The following is an 8,182-nucleotide window of genomic DNA, read 5'->3' as shown; positions in this document are numbered from 1 at the left end:
CCAAGGAGCCACGTGATTTAATCTTCTCCAGGATCAATCTGTTTGTTTTCTTAGCAGTCCATGGTACATTCAATACTCTTCTCCAGGACCACAGCTCAAAGGCATCAATTCTCCTTTTATCCTTCCTAGTCATTGTCCAACTCTCTGATGCATAACAAGTGATTGCAAAGACTATGGCCTGTATCAGATACACCTTAGTCTCCAGAGAGATACCATTGCTCTTCAGTACTTTGGAGAGGTCTCTAACAGCAGACTTTCCCCATTATAATACGACTTTTAATTTCCTGGCTGCTATTGCCAAGAGTGTTGACTGTGGAGCCAAGCAGACTAAAGTTGTTAACAATCTCAATCTCTTCACCATGCATCCTGGTGCTGCTGCCAATTGGTCCAGTGGTGAGAATCTTTGTCTTCTTGACGTTCAGCCTCAATCCATATTGAAGGCTGTAGTCTTCGACCCTCTGCAGCAAACGCTTCAGGTCCTCCTCAGTTTCAGCAAGCAGGGTTGTGTCATCTGCATAAAGCAGATTGTTGATAGATCTTCCACCAATCCTGACAACACACTTTTCCTCATATCTGTAAATGGGAGGAGGGTCACAGTTGTTTGGTTCTCATTTTCAAGCTGACTGGAGCTATTTTCATATGACTATATCAGGCTGACCTCCTTATTTGGGGCTTGCTAGCAGACTTATCCTTAAAACGTGCAAAGAAGTCTTGGGTAAGATTGGTGAGGCGGGGTCTCCAGTAGATAGTTACTGCTTCTTTTCTCTTCATTTGATGACTTAGTTCAGATTGAGCATTGTTTTCCTGTCATAGATGGTTTCCTGTTACACTTGTTTCACCAATGTAAATAGGTTTATGTAAACCTCAAGATGCAGAGCAGGTTCTAGGCAGACTGCTCACAAACCCTGTTGCCTCTTGTCACAAGACAGACTGTTCATAAGAGAGCAGTTGTCAATAAAAGCTGACTGCTAGTAATGAACTTTGGTAACACGTCAGAAAGCCCCAAGTTTTACTTCCTGGATGTTGATAAATACAGGACTAAAATGTATATCTGCTTACTCTGTAGGAGCAGAAACTGGTGAAGCAAAATGCATGTGGAATTAGGTTGGTTTTTTTCCTGTAAGAAATCTTGAGTCCAGGAGTGGAGATGGCTCTAGCCTGCGGTAGAATTGAAGTGCTCTGTCTCTGTGCTGCTGCTGCAAGCCTCCCTGCTGACCCTGAAAACAGGCTCAGGCTGGACAGGGCCATAGCTGGGGAGACCTTACTAGAGAACATCAATCTTACTGGTGGTTCAGAGAAATGTAACTGACTTTTTGTGTCAAATGTACTTCATGTAATTCTAATAAGATGACCTTCAAGAAAGTGTAATTTGTTATGATCTGACTTTTAAAAGGTGAAAGATATAGAAATTAATTTCATATTTTTTTTAAAAAAAGAAACACAGGCTATATGTATGGAATCCACCTGATGGTATTCTTAGGAGTAAAATTGATTACATCTGTAGAAAGACTAATTGGAGAAGGTCTGTGGAAAAAAATGTCTGAAGAAGCTCAATATTAGCTGTGAAAGTAGGCCAGATGTTGATTGTGTAGCAGACCACCAACAACTCATGCAAGTTCAAGCTGAAGTTAAAGAAAATGAATTCAAATCCACAGGAACAAAAATTGGATCTTAAGTCTATCCCACTCAAATTTCAAAATCATCTCAGGGACATGATTGAGGCTTTGAATATCAATGAGTGAAGATCTGATGAGCTATGGGAGAATATCAAGAATATAATCCATAAAGAATGTAAAATATCATTACAAAGGCAGTCGAGGAAGAAGACAAAGATGGATGTCAGAAGAGACTCAGAATATTTTACCAGAGTTCCAAACAGCCAAAGCAAAGGGAAGAAATCAAGAAATTAATGAGTTGAGCAGAAGATTTCAAAGGGCAGCTCAGGAAGACAAAGCAAAGTATTATAATTAAATTGTACAAAAAGCTGAGGTCAGAAAATTAAAAGGGCCAAACTCACTTAGCATTTCTTAAGCTGAAGAAATTGAAAGACAAATTCAAGCCTCGAGTGGCAATATTCAATGATGCTTTGGGCAGAATATTATATGATCAGTATATTTTAATGATCATATTAAAAGAAGATACAAGGAGTATACAGAGTTACTGTACCAAAAGGAATTAGCTGACAAAAATACTTCACGAAAGAAAACTATAGGCCAATATCTCTCATGAATATAGAAGCAAAAATACCTAACAAAACCCTAGCCAATAAAACCCCAAAACACATAAAAAATAATTAATCATGATCATATGGGATTTATAACAGGCAGAAAAGGATGGTTCAACATAACAAAAACAATCAATGTAATTAACCATATTCATAAAGGAAATAACCAGAACCATATGACCTTAGCAACTGATGCAGAAAAAGTCATTGGCTAAAATCCAATAACTCTTTCTCTAAAGACACTTAGCAAAATTGGAATAGAAGAAAATTTCCTCAGCATAGTGAAAAGTATATATGCAAAACCAAGAGACAAAATCATTCTCAAAGGATAAAACTAAAAGCATTTTCCTTGTGAACAGAAACCAGGCAAGGATACACATTGTCATCACTTCTATTAAATAATATTATTTTGGAAGTAATTACCAGAGCAATATAACAAAAGAAAAATTAAAAGGCATCCAGATCAGCAAAGAGATGGTTAAACTATTTCTATAGGCAGATAATAAGATAGGATACCTCAAGGACTAAAAGCAAACAAACAAAAACAAACTAAAAAATCAAACAACAAAAAAACCCAACCAAAACTGTTAGTGCTAGTAGACCACATAAGTAGAGTGGCAGGATATAAGATCAATATCCAAAAATTACCTGGATTTGACTACAGTAACACAGAGAACTTAGAGAAGGAAACCAAGAAAGTAAAACCATTGACAATAGCTAACCATAAGTTGAAACATTTAGGAGTGAACCTAACTAAAGACGCAAAAGTCCTGTACAAAGAAAACTACACACCATTTTTATGGACACAATAAAAGACCTAAATACATAGAAAAATATTCCCTATTCAACAATAGGAAGACTCAATATTGTGAAAATTAGAATCCTACCAAAAGCAATCTACATGTTCAACACAAACTCAATAATTATACTGAATTCATTTTTTTCATGGAGATCAAAAGGGAAATTACCAAGTTAATTTGGAGAGGAAAGAGATCCTGAATAAGCAAAACGCTTCTGAGAAATGAAAATGAAGTGTGAGGCATAGCGCTCACTGACCTCAAAATCTACTACACAGCAGTAGTAACCAAAACAGCTTGGTACTTGTAGAATTGCAGACAAATAGGCCAATAAAAGAGAATTCAGAATCCAGAAATGGACCAAGTTTATCTATCTATCTATCTATGTATCTATCTATGTATCTATCGATAGAAATGGAGATATCTATATGTCAAACTGATATTTGACAAGGAAATAAAACCTATCTAATGGGGAAATGACAGCCTCTTCAAATAGGATCCACATCTCACACCATATGCAAAAATAAACTCAAGGTGCATGAAAGACTTGGGAGTAAAGCCCAAAACAATAAAGTTCATTAGAGTCAAACTTGGATCAACTTAGATGGCATAGTCTGTGGTATGAGGAGACTGTCAAACACCACCAGAAATACACAATCTGGAAAGGATAAAATTGGTGAATGGGACGTTCTGAAGATTAAATCCATGTGTGGAACAAAAACTTCTTCCAACAGAATGAAAAGAAAGCCTACTGATTGGGGGAAAAGACCCAAAAAACAAAACAAAAACACCAAAACATTTTGCAATACCATTTCAGACAATGGGATCATATAAAAAGTGTATAGAATCCTTCAGGGCCTCCACAAGAAAAAGGCTGGTAACACAATTACAAAATAGGCAAAAGCTGTGAAAAGACATTTCAGAGGATGATATTCAGATGACCAACAAACACATGAAGAAATGCTCCAAATCACTGGCAATAAGAGAGATGTAAATCAAAATCACATGAGGTATCATCTCACTGTAGTAGCAACGGCAAGGTTTAACAAGACAGCCAGTAATCTGTGTTGGAAAGGATGTGGCAAGAAAGGAGAACTTTTATAATGTTGCTGAGATTGTAAAATGGCACCACCATTCTGGATAGCAGTTTGGTGTTTCCTGAGAAACCTGAACATAGAAATTTCATATGACCCAGCTATTCTATTCCTTGAAGTGTACTCTGAGAAAATGAGAACTGAGGTGCAAATGGAAAATTATATACCAATATTCATAGCAGCACTATTCACCATCACAAGTACATTAAAACAGCTCAAAAGTTCAACCACAATTGAATGGATTGAGAAATTATGGTACCTTCACCAGATGTAATACTACATAGCACCCAAGAGCAATGATTTTATAAATCAATACCTAACTGAGGAGGCACTGGATAGTATTATGCTAAGTGAACTAACTCATTCCTGTAAGGATAAATATTTTTTAACAACATTATAATAGAAATAGCTAGTAAAACATGTATAAGAATCTAAGGGTGGGAAAGGGGGAAGCAGAGGAGTGAGGATGGGTGGTGGAGGTGTATCATAGTGTCGCACAATTTTATGGGTGCAGGGAGGGGTGGGTTAAGGAAATGGGAAAGATCAGGTGTGAAAAACAATGTATATGAACTTTGCAAATAAACCATTATAACATAAAAATTTTATATACAAAAAATAAAATCCATTGTAAGGGCTAGGTCCACCTATTGTTGTTTTCCTTTAAGATAACACTATGAACAAAAGGCCAAAAGCCCCTCTACAACTATTGACATTTATCAAAATTCATAGAGTTTCAGAAGGCATATTATTTAGGAAGTTGATGCCACTCCTGCTTCCAAACCTGTCATAGAATGTTATTGGTTGAGTCACCTGCGATGCATAGCGACCTTATATATAGCAGCTCTGATGCTTCTCTGTTCTCAGCCAGTTTCACTAATTCTGACACACCGACCCCCATCACCCCAGTTACTGTATAAATCCATCTCATCCAGGGCCTCCCTCTCCTGCACTGTCCGTCCACCCTTCTGAGCATGATGTCCTTCTTCAAGGACCGATCTCTCCTAGCCATGTGCCCAAAGTAAGTGAGGCAGAGCTTCAGAATCCTAGCCTCCAAGAAGAGACTTGGTTTCACTTTCTCCAAGACAGACTGATTTGTTTGCATGGCAGTCACTGGTATGTTCAAGACTCTTCTCCAGTAGCACAACTCAAAGGCATCTATTTTTCTTCTATAATTCTTAATCATTGTCCAACTCTCTGAAGCATAATATGTAATTGAGAAGACCATGGCCTAGATTAGGCACACCTATGTATCTCTAATTATATCATTGCTCTTCAGCACTCTGGAGAGGTCCATGACAACAGACTTTCCCAATGCAATTTGTCTTTTGATTTCCTGACTTATGGTGTTAAGAATGTTGATTGTGGATCTGAGCAAGTTGTAATTGCTAACAACCTCAATCTCTTTTCTATCTAATATGTTGCTGCCAATTGGCCCAGTGGTGAGAATCTTTGTCTTCCTGATGTTGAGATTCAACCCATTTTGTAATCCACACAGTCTAATGCCTTTACATAGTGAATGAAACACAGACATTCTTCTGGTATTCTGTGCTTTATGCCAAGATCCATCTGACATTGGCCTAGCAGATATAAACATAATTTATTTGGAGGAAGTAATGCTCCATAAATAACATTTATGACAAATCAGTTAGATCAGTAAAAGATCCAGTGGAATAAAGATTTTAAGAAAATGGGAACAAAAGTCAATATGTCCCATCCAGTTGAGTATGACTCATAGACATACCTCGAACAATGGATATGAACCCCCTCCAATGTTACATCATCCTTATCAGCTCTCACATAATTGAATCCATTGTTGCACTCACTGTGTCAATCTATCTTAGCATCTTACTGTCCTTTGCCGACCCTCCACTTTTTAAAGTACAATGTCTTTTCCTAAGGAATGGCACCTCCTAATAATTTGTCCAACATACATGAGAATAAGTACCTCTAAGGAACACTGTGATTTTAAGTTCTTTAAAACAGAACTCAGTACATTACCTACTAACAATGAGTTAATTTTGATTTGTAGGCTCCTCAATATATATAGAATATAGCTTGTTCGGTAGTGTTTCCAAGGTAATAAATATTTTTAAGACTTGCTTATCTTTCTCCTTTGGAGCTACTATTGGTTTCAAACACTTGACCTATTGATTAATAGTCCAACGTATACCCTGCAAGGTCACCAGGGCTCCTGACTAACATCAATTTTGTCATTGCTCTTAAGTTGGAACTAACTCAAAGTTGAGTCACCAAAAGGTTTTTTGAGGCTATAAATCACATAAGATGAGATTGTCTATCTTTTTCCTGCAGAATTGCTGGTAGTTTTAAACCAATCAGGTGTTGTCTGTGGGTTAGAAGCACAACTTCTTATTGAATATGCCACCAGCATAAATAAAGACATTGATTTAATTAATATATTAAACCACCTAATAAAGATATTAGAATTATCTAAAGATATCATTATGTAAATTAAATATTATTAGTTTCAAATACAATATTGTCATATACAAAAAAGGAGAATGTGAATCCCAGCACACTTAGATCAGAAAGCAGTTCTTAGAACAGAAAAAGGAAACACTCCATGGTTCAAAATCAGAAAAGAAGTGCATCAAGGATGTGTTCTGTTTCCATATATATTCTATCTGTATGCAGAACAAATCATTTGGAAAGCTGCGTTTTATGAGGGAAGACTATGGTATCATAATTGGAGGAAGACTCATCAACAACCTACTTTACGCATATGAATGAACCTTGCTTGCTGAAACTGAGGAGGACATGAAATACTGGATGCAGAAGGTTAATAGCCTTCACTATGTATTGAAGCTCCACATCAAAAAGACACAGATTCTCATCACTGGGCCAATTGGCAGCACCATGATAGATGGAGAAGGAATTGAGGTTATTAACAATTAAAGTTTGCTTGGCTTCACAATCAATACTCTTGGCATCAGCAATCAGGAAATCAAAAGATGAATTTCACTGGGGACCTCTCCAGAGTACTGAAAAGTGACAATGTCAGTCTAGAGATGAAGACATATCTGATCCAGACCACGGTCTTTGAAATTACTTTCTACACATCAGAGATCTGGACTCTGACTAAGAATTACAGAAGAAAAAATGATGCCTTTGAGATGTAGTTCTGGAGAAGAGTCTTAAACATACCATGGACTACCAAGAAAACAAATAGGTCTGTTTTGGAAAGGTAAGCTAGGATTTTGAAACTCTGTCTCACATATGTTGAGCATGTGAAGGGACTAATCCTTGGAGAAGGACACCATGCTTGGAAGGGTGAAGGAAGCTCACAAGAGAGAAAGACCCTGAATGAGAGGGATTGATGCAATAATAGGGCAATGGGTGTAGGTGTCAGAGTCAGTGAGACTGGCTCAGGACAGTTCACACTTCAGGGCTCTTGTACACAGGGTTACCATAAGTTACAGGCGACTTGACAGTACATAAAAACAACAACAACATTAGGGAAAAAAACAATAAGGAAAGAATTGTGTTTATTTCGTAGTTAGATGTCATTTGGTCAGTTACTATTCATAGCAAAACCATATATAGCGTAAAACATATCCAATATTTATCCCGCCTTCACAATCTTAGTTCCAAAATTGTTTGACATTTACCATTTTACTGATATCTACTGGTGATTTAAGACCATTATTTTAGAGTTTCTGATATTTGGAAGGGCCATTATTATGTATCAGTATTTATTTCTCCATTCTGATAATGAAGTGATTATCCAGTAGTAATATCAACTATCCTTGGGAGTAAAAATACAAGTATCAGAATCTGTCTTTGTCAAATGAAATTTTTTTTCTGGTGCTACAAACTACATTTAGAATAAAATTAAAATTCTCACTAATCAATAAATAGACAACATCATGATCCATGGAGAGAAGATTGGTGTCACTAATAATTTCATTTTACTTGAATCCATAATTAACACCCATGACAGCAGGAGTCAAGAAAGCAAAAGATACATTGACTGTCATTACCCCATCTTTTCACTCAGATCCTTCCCATTTCCTTCTTGGCTCTGTTTGCCTATGGTGTGTCTGAACCAG

Source organism: Elephantulus edwardii, unplaced genomic scaffold, assembly GCF_000299155.1.
Source record: "Elephantulus edwardii isolate Elephantulus edwardi_28Jun2011 unplaced genomic scaffold, EleEdw1.0 scaffold00123, whole genome shotgun sequence".
NCBI classification, from domain to species: domain Eukaryota; kingdom Metazoa; phylum Chordata; class Mammalia; order Macroscelidea; family Macroscelididae; genus Elephantulus; species Elephantulus edwardii.
The sequence above is the reverse complement of the archived record's forward strand: the minus strand, read 5'-3'. Positions refer to the sequence as shown.